Consider the following 13,657-nt stretch of genomic DNA (forward strand, 5'->3'; position numbering starts at 1 on the left):
ACACCTCAGAACCCATGATTAATTTGCCCCCTTTCGAGTGCCACTTTCACTTTAATACTTTTAATGTGGACCGCTTTTCGCTTAGTCCAGGGTGTAGCTGCCTTTCACGTGCTAATTTCACTTTATTACCTTTAAGGTGGACCGCTTTCCGCTTAGTCCAGGGTGTAGCCGCCTTTCGCGTGCTACTTTCACTTTAATACTTTTAATGTGCCACTTTCATTTTAATACTTTTAAGGTGGACTGCTTTCTGCTAGTCCACCCCGAGCCTCGTTTCACTTAGCTCTGTCTCCGGACTGCCTTTCGCTAGTCCACTCCTTTTTTTTTTTTTTTTTTTTATTGATCCCTCTTTTTTATTTATGGACTGCCTTTCGCATGTCCTTCTGTTTATTACCTTTTTATCTCTTTTTTAATTATGGACCGCCTTTCGCGTGCCCCTCTGGTTAGTACTTTCTAATATTTATTTCTTTTTTCTTTTGGTGGACCGCCTTTCGCGTGTCCCATTAAGTCGCTCAACCGCGAATGTCGAGGCTGCCTCCCTTTGATCCCTTTATATCTTTTTAATTATGATTTACTTACTTGTTCCCGGGTTTTGGCACCACTTGTTGCATTCCCTGCCCGCAGAGAAACACGACACCTGGTTGAAGTTTCAATGCTTTATTGCGCACTGTCCTTCTGCTTCTATTGTTTCTTTTTCTTATCCTATTTCCCTCTTATCCTATTTCCTACTTATCCTATTTCCTCCTTCAGCAGGGAAGTTACAGACCTTATATAGGTAAAACCACCAATCAAAGGAGAGCACATGAGGGAAAAGCGTGGACAGATACAGAGAGCCAAGCAGGGCATACCGAGATCATGCGTTGTGCATGAGACCAGAGAACCAGTCATAAAGACTTCCTTAAAATGATGTCAGATGTTTGTGCAAAAGTTAACTGCTCTGGCTCACTGCCAGGCACCATCTTAGCCACACCTAGGGCCAGGGGTCCCGGGTACCCCGACAGGTGACAAAAATATATCTTGATAAAAAGATATCCTCCTTAATAAATGGCACTGGGAAAACAATATCTGTAAGTAGGAGAATGAAACTAGGGACTACTATGCCCACAGCTTTGCATGCCATGCTGCTGCTTTGCTATCAGACCTGCCCAACCCAGCACACAGCTGTGGTGCTGGCAGGCATGACATAGTACTAGGCCCTAATCCACCTGGCCAGGTTAACTGGGCCTCCAGGACAAGGCCAGATGCTTTTCCAAAGGCTGAATATTCTCTCTGATGTATGGATGCTAAACCACAAACAAAGCAGGGTAGGGAGGGGAAGAATAGAACTCCCTGAGATTACACAAAGGGTGACTCATAAACCTTTGTCTAAAAGGGAAGGTTGGGATGGTGCAAATAGAAAGGGCAGTAGAATGAAGTGAACATGACTTTTCTTTGCTCATAAATGATTACACAGTCAGTGTGATGCCACATTATGTAAAACCACAAGAACGGGATCCTAATTCAAATATTCCATGTATTTGTAGTATGTCAAAATACACTTTACTATCACATCTATCTAAAAACAACAAATGAAAAAATATGAAAAACTTTCTTTGGAACACAGTGTAATGAAAGAAAAAACAAGCTCAGAGTAAGAGACAATACTTATGTAGCCTATGTCTGACAAAGGAGTCATATCAAGAAAAATAATTTTTAAACTCAGTAGTAAGACAACTCAACAAAGAAAGGCAAAGTATTTGGATTGGCAGTCACAGACACATGAATGGCAATTAAAATATGGTCAGTCTTGTTATGAATGTCTGGTCCTAAGCCAACATGATGAAGATTTGGACCTACTTTTTCCTTCTATTTGGTACAGGGTATCTGGTCTAATTCCTAGGTCCTTGATCCATTTTGAATTGAGTTTTGTACTGGGTGAGAGATAGGGAATTTATTTCATTTTACTGCATATGGATTTCCAGTTTTAACAGCACCATTTATTGAAGAGATTGTCTTTCTCCACTGTATGCTTTTGGCACTGTATGAGTGTGGATTTGTCTCCGTGTCCTCTATTCTGTACCACTGCTCTATCTGTTTACTTTGGTGCCAATAGCATGCTGTTTTTGTTACTATGGCTCTGTAGTTTTGTCGAAGATCTGGTATTGTGATACCTCCTGCATCACTCTTCCTGCTAAGGACTGCTTTAGCTATTCTGGGTCTCTATTCTTCCAAATGAATTTCTTGATTACTTTCTCTATTTCTATTAGGTATGTCATTGGGATTTTAATTGGAATTGCACTGAATCTGTATAGCATGTTCGGTAGTATGGTCATTTTGACAATATTAATTCTGCCTATCCAAGGACATGAGAGATCATTCTGTCTTCTGAGGTTTTCTTTAATTTCTTTCTTTAGTGGTAAGAAATAAAAGCAAGAATCAATAAATGGGATGGATTCAAACTGAAAAGATTTATCTCAGCGAAGGATGCAATCAATAATGTGAAAAGAGAGTCTACAGAGTGGGAGAAAATATTTTCTACATCCACTTCAGATATATATAGCACTGATCTCCATAATTTATAAAGAACTTAAATAACTTTACACCAAGAATAAAAATAATCCAATTAATAAATGGGCTAAGGAACTGAGCAGACACTTCACCTTAAAAAACTTGGAATGGAACACCATTGGAAAGGAACACCATTTGACCCACCTACCCCACTCCTTGGCCTATACCCAAAGAACTTGAAATCAGTATAATACAGTGACACAACCATATCAATGTTTATAGCAACTCAATTCATAATAGGTAGATTGTGGAACCAACCTAGATTCCCTTCAATAGATGAAGGAATAAAGAAACTGTGGTATACATGCACAATGGAATATTATTCAGCAATAAAGAATAAAATTACAGTATTTGCAGGTAAATGTATGGAGTTGGAGAATATCATGCTGAGTGAGATAAGTCAATCCTAAAAAGACAAATGTCAAATGTTTGCTCTGATAAGTGGATATGATACATAATGGACAGAGGGGGTAAGGGAAGAATAGAGGAAAGATGGATTGTGTAGAGGGAATTGAGGGGTGAAGAGGGGATGGGGGAAGGAAGAAGAGTGAAATGAGACAAACATCATTACCCTATGTACATGTATGATTACACAAACCATGTGACAACTTTGTTTACAACCAGAGAAATGAAAAGCTGGACATCATTTGTGTACAATGGAAAAAAAATTTAAAAATTAAAAAAATTTGAAAAAGAAAATATGGTCAGCATTACTAATCACCAGGGAAATACAAATTAAAACTATAAGGAGAATAGAGAGCAGATACAATTCTCTGCTATTGATAATGAGAATGTAAAATAGTGCAACAATTTTAGGATGCAGGCATGAACATACAGTTAAATATTCAGGTACCCAAGGTATTTACCCCAGGGATCTGAAAACATTGATGGACACAGAAACTTGTACACAAATGTTTATGGCTTTCTACATATGAGTCTGAACTGGGAAAATCTCAAATGTCCACAAACAGGAGGATAACCAAATTTTGGTATATCCCTATAAGCAATTTATGAACAGTAATGAAAATAAATTAATCACTGATGACTGTAACAGCATGAATGGATTTTTAAAAAGTTCCAAGTGAAAGAAATCAGACATGAAGCATACATACTTTATGATTTGTTGATACATTCTTGAACAATAAAAACTATTTATAAAAAGAAAACCAATGCTTGCCTGGGCCTAGAAGGAAATGTGGGAATTGATGGCAAATGAACAGGTTGAAATCTTTTAAGAGTAAGGAAAATGTATGTTTTGTAGTGACAGTTATATGACATACATTTTGTGACATTCTGAATTGTACTGAGAATATGAAAAACTTTATATGTAAATCAAACCTAATAAAAGGTTATATTTCTTTAAAAACAATAAAGTACCCATGACAATACACTTTTATGAGAAATATAGCTCTCAAAGAGATGGACATTTGCGTTCATGTGTTCTCTTAATTAACATCTCAATTTATTCAGTTAATGTCATCCATTAGGATACAATAGAATACAGTTTGGGTGAGGGAACTCTTTCTCTCAGAATATTGTTGTATATCACATTTCAAACATTAATTACTCACATCATTGTTAGAAATTTTGAGTATAAAGTGTGTTTATCCTATTCCACCTTTGGGGAATCATGAATTGTTCTATGGCCCATTTGTGTACCTTTATCTGGGTGAAAAGCAATTTGATATCTTTCCTTTTGAGTGGGACCAATTTTTCTTTGATTTTACATTTCTAATTAGCATAAACAGAAGTGAATTTATCTCATATGTACAGTTAGATAAGGAAGACAAAAGCAGTCCTTCTGTGCACCTTAAAGTATAAAACAGGTTGAAATTATTTTTACGTCCCTTTTGTGCCCCTGTGTGTACATTCCCTTCTTGAAGCCCACACACTGAATGACAACTACGAATCTTGTGGTAATTTACCTATGAAGACCTATGTCTAGGTCTTCATATAAGTTTTGTATATTAAACTATATGTTTCTTCATATATAGTATAACAAGAATTCTAAATTATACACATTTGTATGTTTTAGAGATCACTTTTTCTTCATATGTTTGTATTATTCTGTCCATAGTTTTATAACTTATTTTTCCCTCAATAATGTTCACAGATGTAAAGATTATTCTATACCATATTTTCCCAAAGACAAGAATGAAATTAGATCTTTCATCCCACACAAAATTCAATTCAAAGTGGATGAAAGACTTAGGAATTAGAGAGGAACTTCGCAATTGCTGGAACTATATATCAGTTCTACATTCCAACATATTGGTGAAGACTCTGATTTCCTTATAAAGACTAATAAATCTCAAGATGTAAAACCAAAGGATTATTAAATCCAACTCAGATCTCTCCCCAAGCTCTGCAGGAGCTCAGTATAGGAGGGATCAACTGGCATGCTATTCCCAATCATGGTGACTAGAAAATTTATAGAGGGATGTCTTAGTCAGGGTAGAGGCTTTTGTGACATCCACAGCCCACAGAGATTGGAGAGTCAGGGGTTCCACAGAAGCAGAAATGCAGCAAGCAATTTTGCCAACTCTACACAAGTTCCAGCAAAGGCGACTTGGCTCCAAAATATTACTGCCAGTGGCAACAGGAGCTCAAACACAGGCAGGCAAATTGATGCTTTGTCCCAGACTCAGGGTGGTACCCCTGTGTTCTACATCAACCAGAATGGAGCCCGCTGCACCACAGATCACACACAAAAAGCTTTAAAACACAAGTCCCACACTTGAGGACAGCCACAACATTCTGTGCTATTTGAAAGATGACCCTGTGCAGAGGAGTGGGTGCTCAGCATTCCATGCCATCAGTGACAGACATGAACCCTGCATTCTGCACTTTTGTTTCCAAGAGAAGCAGCCAGATGATGCAGCATAACACTCCGAGCACCCAGGCTCAGGCCTGTGGGTTGAACAACAAAAAACAGCTGGTGAGAAAAACAGCAAGCTGGAAAATAGTGCATATGCCCCACCAGCATAAGGAAGATACAAAGTTCTAGGTCCTAGAGCTGCCGGTTAACTCAAGTCTCATTCAGACTCACAGAAGACAGCTCCTGAGAATAACACCAAGCAGTCAGCAGAGAACAGGGGGCATACATAGTGCTAGTAAAAGTCACAAAGTGGTTTATAAAGGTGAACTCCATGTGTGTTAGCTACCTCCCAGTGTATCCTAATAGTAACCCACTGACCTGTGACCTGATTGCAGGAGATCCTTATGTACCCACCATGAGACACCCAGCACCACAGCAGAGAGGCTGATATGCCTCTAACTTAGACCACCACACCCCCCACACACATAAAATAGGCATGGGTAGCCCACTCTGGATGTGACAGCACTGGAATCACAGGACTCACAGTGCTCTTCTTCAGGAGAGCTTACAAAAATACACTCCCTTACAGAAAAATAGTAAACAGGCTGTGAAGTCACAGAAAATCAGGCACCATCCCTGTAACTGAGAAGAAACATAGTAGGTATGCAGACATACGCAAAGGACAAGAGAGGAACTCCTAGACTTTTATCTCTACTTGAAATAACTCTATCTTTGTTTTTCTAGCTCAGGTTTATTACACTTTCTCCTCATACTCCCTCTTTTTCTTCTTGAGTTAGCTGCTCCTGCCTCACATCCACTCTTCCCATCTTTTCCTTTTCTATACCTTGGTTTCTGTTACACTTTTCCATCTTTTCTCTTTCTCTGCTTTACTTTTCCAAGTTATTTCCTTCCCTTTTCAGCACCCTATATTATAAAAGTAATTGTACTATCTTTAGTAACATATTTATTGACTTATTGCAGACTACTACTACAATTTTATACCTGGATGAAAGGAAGCATGGAAGCATTTTCTACATGTCCCTCCCAAAGTCCTGCTGGTAGATTGTGCTGATCTGATGTGACTGTAGTAACAAGAGTTTAATATCTGATCACAAAGTGGTGCTGATACTGGGAACAGCTAAGTATACACATGGTACAGGAGAACAATACCTGGCTATTTGCCCTGTCTGGGGCACTTAAGAGGAAGGAGCTCACTAAATAATCCCTTGCATAAAAGTAAAAAGAGATAATCATCCCATCCCAGAACATGGGGAGACATGCAGACAAGAGGAAAAGGGGAGCAAGCTACCCCAACGGTCCAGAAATTTCAACAACTGACTTCCCTGACAACAATGAGAAGAAAATGCTGGAGAAGGAATTTTTAAAAATTTATATTTCAAATGATCAATGAACTATGAAAGAAGGAATGAACTACAGAGAAAAACATGGAATGAGAAATATTTCAATAAAGAGAGAGTCAGTCTAAAAAAGAAACAGAGTATTCCTAGAAAAGGAAGATTAGTTCACACAGAAAACACATTCTCAAGCCCTAAAGGTAAAATTTATTATCTGAAAAGTAATGCTTTCAACACAGAACAGACATTAAGATACCATGCACAGAATACAATAGAAATCTGGGGTAAGATTAAGGGAACACATCCAAGAATGCCTGATGGAGACAAAGGCACCTAAGCACAGACTAAGGGAATGAACAAGGTTTTTAATAAAATATCAGAAAATTGCCTAAACCTTAGAAATACAATGCTCTTCAAAATATATTAAAATGAAAAGGTCTAATGTACACAATGAGGATGGAAGTTTGAAAACCTGGAAGAGAAAACAGGAGATCGCATTTTGAGGTAAGCCAATTAGAATTTCAACTATTTTCTTTCTTCATGCTGACATTAAAAGACAGGAGGGCTTCAAAGCATACCTCTAATGTCCTCAAAAAAATCAGGTGAAAACCAAGCTTATTGTATCCACCCAAACAATCCTACATAATTGAGTATGAGATAAAAACCTTCCATGATGAACAAAAAGTCAAATAATTGAATATGTGATATCCCTGGAAAAGAGTTCTCATTGGGAATTCAATCTTATTTAGAAAATACAACCACCACTTCCCAAATGCATGTACACTCAATCTCATGAGTATATCAAAATATGGAATGCTTACATATACATATTAAAACTCATCTCTTCAATACTTTTCATGACATATATACTGAAATTTCAAAATATGTATTCATATAAATACAGACTTCCAAATATTTGAAGAGGAATAGAGAAAATATCTGAGAATTCATTTTCTCTATTGCCATACTCACCTCCTTTTCATAGAAAATTTGATTGCACAGAATCTCTTTGACAATGTCCCTCTCATTGTCCATATCAATTTTTGCCCTGTGAAGTGACAGAATTTAAGTCAGTAATTGCAAAACTTCCCCTCAGTATCACCAGTAGAAAGCAAGCACTTCAAGATGTTTTTAAAAATTAGGATATTCTGTCAGACATGGTGGCAACACATCTGTTATCCTAATAACTTGGGAGGCTCAGGCAGGAGGATTGCAAATTCCAGACCAGACTCAGCACTTTAGTGAGACCCTAAGGAACTTAGTGAGACTGAACTAATAAGTGTTGGGGATGTGGCTTAGTGGGTACTGGATCCAGTCCCCAAAACAAAAATCATGACACCAACTCATATTCACAGGCAAGTCAACAAGGCTCACTTCTGACTTCTCAACTCAAACTCTAAAATGAAGGAGGGACTGAAATGAGATATTTCAAGATCTAAAAGAAAACAATTCCCAGCCAAGATTCCTATACCCAACAAACTCTCCTTCATAACTCACAATGTAAGTCTCAGTAACACAAAAAGGCAATATAATCCCACACACCCTATCAGACCTTAATGAAATTAACTTAGAATTCAACAGCAAAGAAAAATAATTAAAGCCATATGAACATAAGGATTTTGAACAATACTTTTTGAAGTAAAGAATGGATCAAAGAAGAAAGATATATTTTGAAGAAATAAGAAAAAACATAAAACCAATCAATATTTCTAGAGCGCTCTTTTTTTGTTGTTGTTAGTGCTGGGGGATTTGAACCCAGGGCCTCATGCTTGCCAGGCAAGCACTTTAACCTAACTGAGTCACATCCCCAGCCCCCAATCAATATGTATGAGACAGTATGAAAGCAATTAGTGAAAAGTGTTTACCACTGAGTATCTACATTTTTAAAAAGTAGGTCAAAATACATAAACTCACACCTCAACACCTTAGGAAAGGAAAAACTAACTGCAAAACCAGAAGACAGGGGTCAAAAATAACTGGAGCAAAAATTAAATTGGGAAAAAATACAAAGAAATGAAAAAACAGGGAGTTGGATACTTGAAATGTTAAAGAGGATTGGTAAAAACATAGCCAAACTAACCAAAGAAAGAGAGAGAAGTACAAATCCACAAGAGATGAGAAAAGGGATAATAGCACAGATGCTTTCAAAATCCAGAGAATAATTAGAAACTACTGTGGAAATGTTGACTAACAAACTAGAAAATCTAGAAGACATTGACAAATTTCTAGACACATATGACCTGCCCATGTTGAACCACAAAGAGGCAGAAAACCTCAACAGACCAATATCGACTGATGAGCTTGAAACCACATTTAAAGGCCTAACAGCAAAGAAAAGACAGGACCAGTGGATTTTCAGATTAATTCTACCAGATCTTTAAGAGTAATAACATCAGTCTTTCTCAAATTATTTCCTGAAATTCAAAGGGAGGGCACACTCCCAGACACACTGCATGGATCCATAACCTGATACTACAACCAAACAAAGACACACCAAGGAAAGACAACTACACATCAAAATTCCTGATAAAAAAGATAGATGCAAAAATTCATATTTTTGATGCAAAATGTATTCAAAAGCACAGTAAGAAGATAATGCACCATATTCAAGTGAGCTTCCTCCCAGAGATGCAAGGATGTTTTGACCTAAGGAAAATCAATAAATGTGATTCATCACTTAAACAGAATTAAGAACAGGAATCATATGACCATCTCAATAGAGGAAGGGGTCAAGAAACTACTGTCTGTGGGTCAAATGCAGCACAATGCCTCTATATGTAAAGATTTGTGGTTGAGGAGAGAGTTTTTGTGGTGCTGGTGATCCAACTGGGGCAACCTGTATGCTGTCCAAGCAGTCTGCTGCTGAGGAATGGTCCAGCCCCTATACATGCAGGTTGGGAGGAATGTAGCCATGAGCATAGGACCCAATTATCCACAGAGCAGAAAATAGCAACTACCTGAATTTTTGCCAAAAAGGTTTTCCAATTTCTGATTTACAGTATGACACACCCTTTATGAAATGTTGATAGATTCCTCCCAACATGTTTATATAAATATCCTTAGCATATATATTATCCTTCATGGACATATGGTATATCTAAATGCAGTCAACATTTGTAGTATATAATATATAATAAACTCCCTTATCATATGCATGCATGTAATGATTTGAAGTCACATTTATCTGGCCGGGAAGGATTCCATTCTAGAAATGAAGTATATCATTCAAGAATGATATACTTGAGATGTTGATACATGCTCCAAAATCACCCTTCAAGCAGGTTTCTCAAATTACATTTACCAATAGTGGGTAAGAACATCATTTTTCTCACATTTGCCAACATGTGAGACAACTACATAAATGACATACTTATTAATGTAGTTGAATTATGTATTAATATAATTAAAGAACTGGTACCTCCCTATTTGGCTACCTTGTTCTGAGACTCATGCAAGGATGAATAGCCCCAACAAAGGCGTAAAATTTGACAATCAGAAATACAGCCCAATTTAGAATTCATTTTAAAAATTAGCACCTATTATCTACTGGGAAATATTTCCATAATCTTACTGATCATGATGTTCCTTCTCAAGAGTCAACTGCTGTTTATTGGGTTTTTGAAGTTCATCATGACTACAGGCACAGTACCTGTAGCAGTACCAACACCTTCCCACATCACTTAGGTTTCAGTATTCTCTATTTCAGGTCCCCTGCAGTATTGTTCATCCTTTCAGGAAAGACTGACAGGGAGAGAGATGATACTTTTCAACAAAAGGCACATTTTTGTTTTCCTTGAGATTAGAACCTGGCTTTGTGGAATTGTCATGTCTTCATTACACAAAAGGGAAGTAGGTGCTTACTTTAATTTTCTAAATACCCTTCAATTAAGTATTTATAGATTCTGCTTCATTTCTCTTTGAGTGAAAGAAACCGTGTTCCAAAAGGTAAAAAGGGACATTGTTCATACTATGATTTAATTTCATTCTCTCTTGGCCACCTAATGTTTTCAATTCCCATGTGACTGGCAGGAGAAAAAAGAGAAGAACACGACTGCTGTCCTCTTCTGTCTTTATTACCTGATCTAACATTCAACAGGCAGATTAGAGAACATGACTTCATGGGGCTTCAGAAACTACAGGCAGCTTTCCCATTTCCGCACTAAGCTACTCTTTCCACCACTGCCTTTAACACTTTTCTCATTTGGATTCTGGGGTTTTAAAAATGGGAATGGTTGCCACTGAGTTTAAGGCCAAAGTTACAAAATGAGGGACAGATTGAAACTGCAGAGTTGCTAATACACAACACTGAAAAATGAGCTTGTTTTTTGATTTCACAATCAATAACCACCAGTAAAATCGCACAGCCTGAGGATGTGGAAATATCTAGCTTGATATTCTACTTATAATATGGGAAATACCAAGAAAGGTTAAATGATCCCATCCACACTCCTAGTGTCATGACCTACCATTTTATGGGGAAAAAAACCCAAGGAAATGATTCCATCAATTCCATTATGCTGGGTCAGGAATTTCATCAAATCATTCAGATAAATTTCATCCCCTCAGATACCTTACACATGTAATTTAGTTAAAGTAATTGAATGTATTGGAGAACAATAGGAAACCTCATCTAGTTATCTGTTCCATAGTATCTCTGAATGGTTGTTCTTTGTTTTCGTGTTTCTATCTATAAAACTCAGTGTACCTTAAACCTTGTCTTCTAACTTGGGAGTCTCGCACCAAATGTTTGACTGGGGGTGTGTGTGCTCCTAATGTGATGAAACCACACATGTCTAAACTTACCCATCTTTTTATAACACCACCATGTAAACAGCTGATTCAAAAAATGCAGGAGACTGGTGTTTTTTTTAAAGTGTGGAAGCATATACGGTTGCTTCTAAATATTTAAAGTCATGTTGGAACTATGCTTTCAAAATTTTGACAAACGCTCAAAATCTATAACTATGAAAGCACAACAAATATATACAATATGAGTTGGAATTCTCAAATGGAAATACCTTTACATGATGTAACAAAATCATGTAAACAGATGAATCAAAAAACCCCCACAAAACTCATGAGACTGATGATTTCTGAAAAGTGTGACAGCATAAACATTTGTTTCCCTGACTCCCACCCTCAGTCCAATACCCACTGGTCCCAGGGTCTTCAGGACCTGCCAATTTCATCACCAGCAGGCCACCCCCTCGCTAATCTCCCAACCCTCCAGTCCCCCAACCAAGCCCACTGCTCTGCCTACTAGACCCTTAGCTTCACTATTAGCCCATTGCCCTGCATGCCAAGCTCTCACTTGGCCAAGAGACCCACCTGGCCAGGCACAAAGGTTCAGCATCAACCAGTAGGACCCAGCAACTGGCCCTGAACCATCTGGCCCAGGGAAGCTGGGTCCCCTGGACATGGTCAGTCAGATCCCCCTGACTTGACAAATGGCTTAGCCACCTTCCCGTAATCCAGTTTGCACTGCATGACACTTTACTACCAACCCCAGCACCTTCACACCTGGCCCACAGACCCTCACTAGCTTTTAAGTATCTAAAGTCATTCTGGAACTATGCTTTCAGTATTTTGACAAAAAATTAAAAAAAAAAAAACCTATAACCTTGAAAGCACAACATTCAGAATATTAGCTGGGATGCTCAAAGTGAAATACATTTTTGTATCCCTAGTCACTCTTGTCTCACTTTCTCACTCTCTTCCCAATATTCTCTTGATTGTTCACTTGAATGAAAACAGTTTTTCTCTAAATCAACACAGCAAGATACTTTGAGCAAGTAACAATTCTTTAACAACCACCTCTGCTGCATTCGTTTTCCTGTTCACAGGCCATTTGGACAAATGACAGAAAGCCTTCCCATGATTAAGGAGCAAAGATTATGAGATTATGAGAATATTTCCCACAACCTGAGATTCAAATTCCCAGGGGCACTCTTCAGTTTGTAACAATGTTAGACAAATGGAAGTCCATCCCAATATATAGAGGAATTAATGCCTCCATTCCAAGGATGGACTTTGGCTACAAGTTATTGCCAGTTTTAAGACTATTTTAACTTGACAACCAGCTAAAAGTGTTTTAATATTAAATATCAAACTATGATCTTTTGATTCTAAAGGGCAAGGCTGAACAGTAATTTCCCTTGGCCTTTGCTTCATTATGAAAACAAATAAAACATGATTAAAGTAGAACATTCATTGAAAATATACCTTTAGTTTGTTAACTTTACAGACATCAAGTCTTGTCTGCTCTTCCTCTGATGTCAATCCTGCAAGTACTTCTGCTGACAAATCCATATATTTTTAGTTAAAATAAGCAACTTAGAATACTTATAAACTGAGTCTTTATAAAACTATAAAAAGAAAAACAGTTTCAAGACAAAGGTCTACTTTTATTTTTTCAAAGAATTTAACTTTAACCATCACCTAAATTTTTGATGCTTGAGATACACAAAGAAGTAATTAATTTTAAAAAGACACCTACCAATGCTAAAGTCACTGTATATTACAGCAAGACCCAGTTGTCATGACATCATAACAAAATCATGTAAACAGATGAATCAAAAAAACCCCACAAAACTCATGAGACTGATGATTTCTGAAAAGCAAATCAGAAACAGCTAAAGTTGAAAGAAAATTAGTTCCTAATTTAAACATCTTGAAAATGCACTAAACAAAGTTTGATTCTACTCTGAAGGGAATAATCCATAAGATTCATAGACTACTTCATCCTGTTGTGATGACACAAATCACTTGGCCTGTGGCACAAATGGTGTTACAGTATCTATTCACTAATTTTAATATGTATACTGTGAAAACTGAAAGGAACTTTTGATTTTCCAGGGACTATAATTGGCTAAAATGAAACTAATGAGAAAATACAACTCATAAAACTCTTTCTTACTGATCTGAAAACATACAGGATTTC

The sequence above is a fragment of the Sciurus carolinensis genome, chromosome 12 (genome assembly GCF_902686445.1).
Source record: "Sciurus carolinensis chromosome 12, mSciCar1.2, whole genome shotgun sequence".
In the NCBI taxonomy this organism is placed as follows: domain Eukaryota; kingdom Metazoa; phylum Chordata; class Mammalia; order Rodentia; family Sciuridae; genus Sciurus; species Sciurus carolinensis.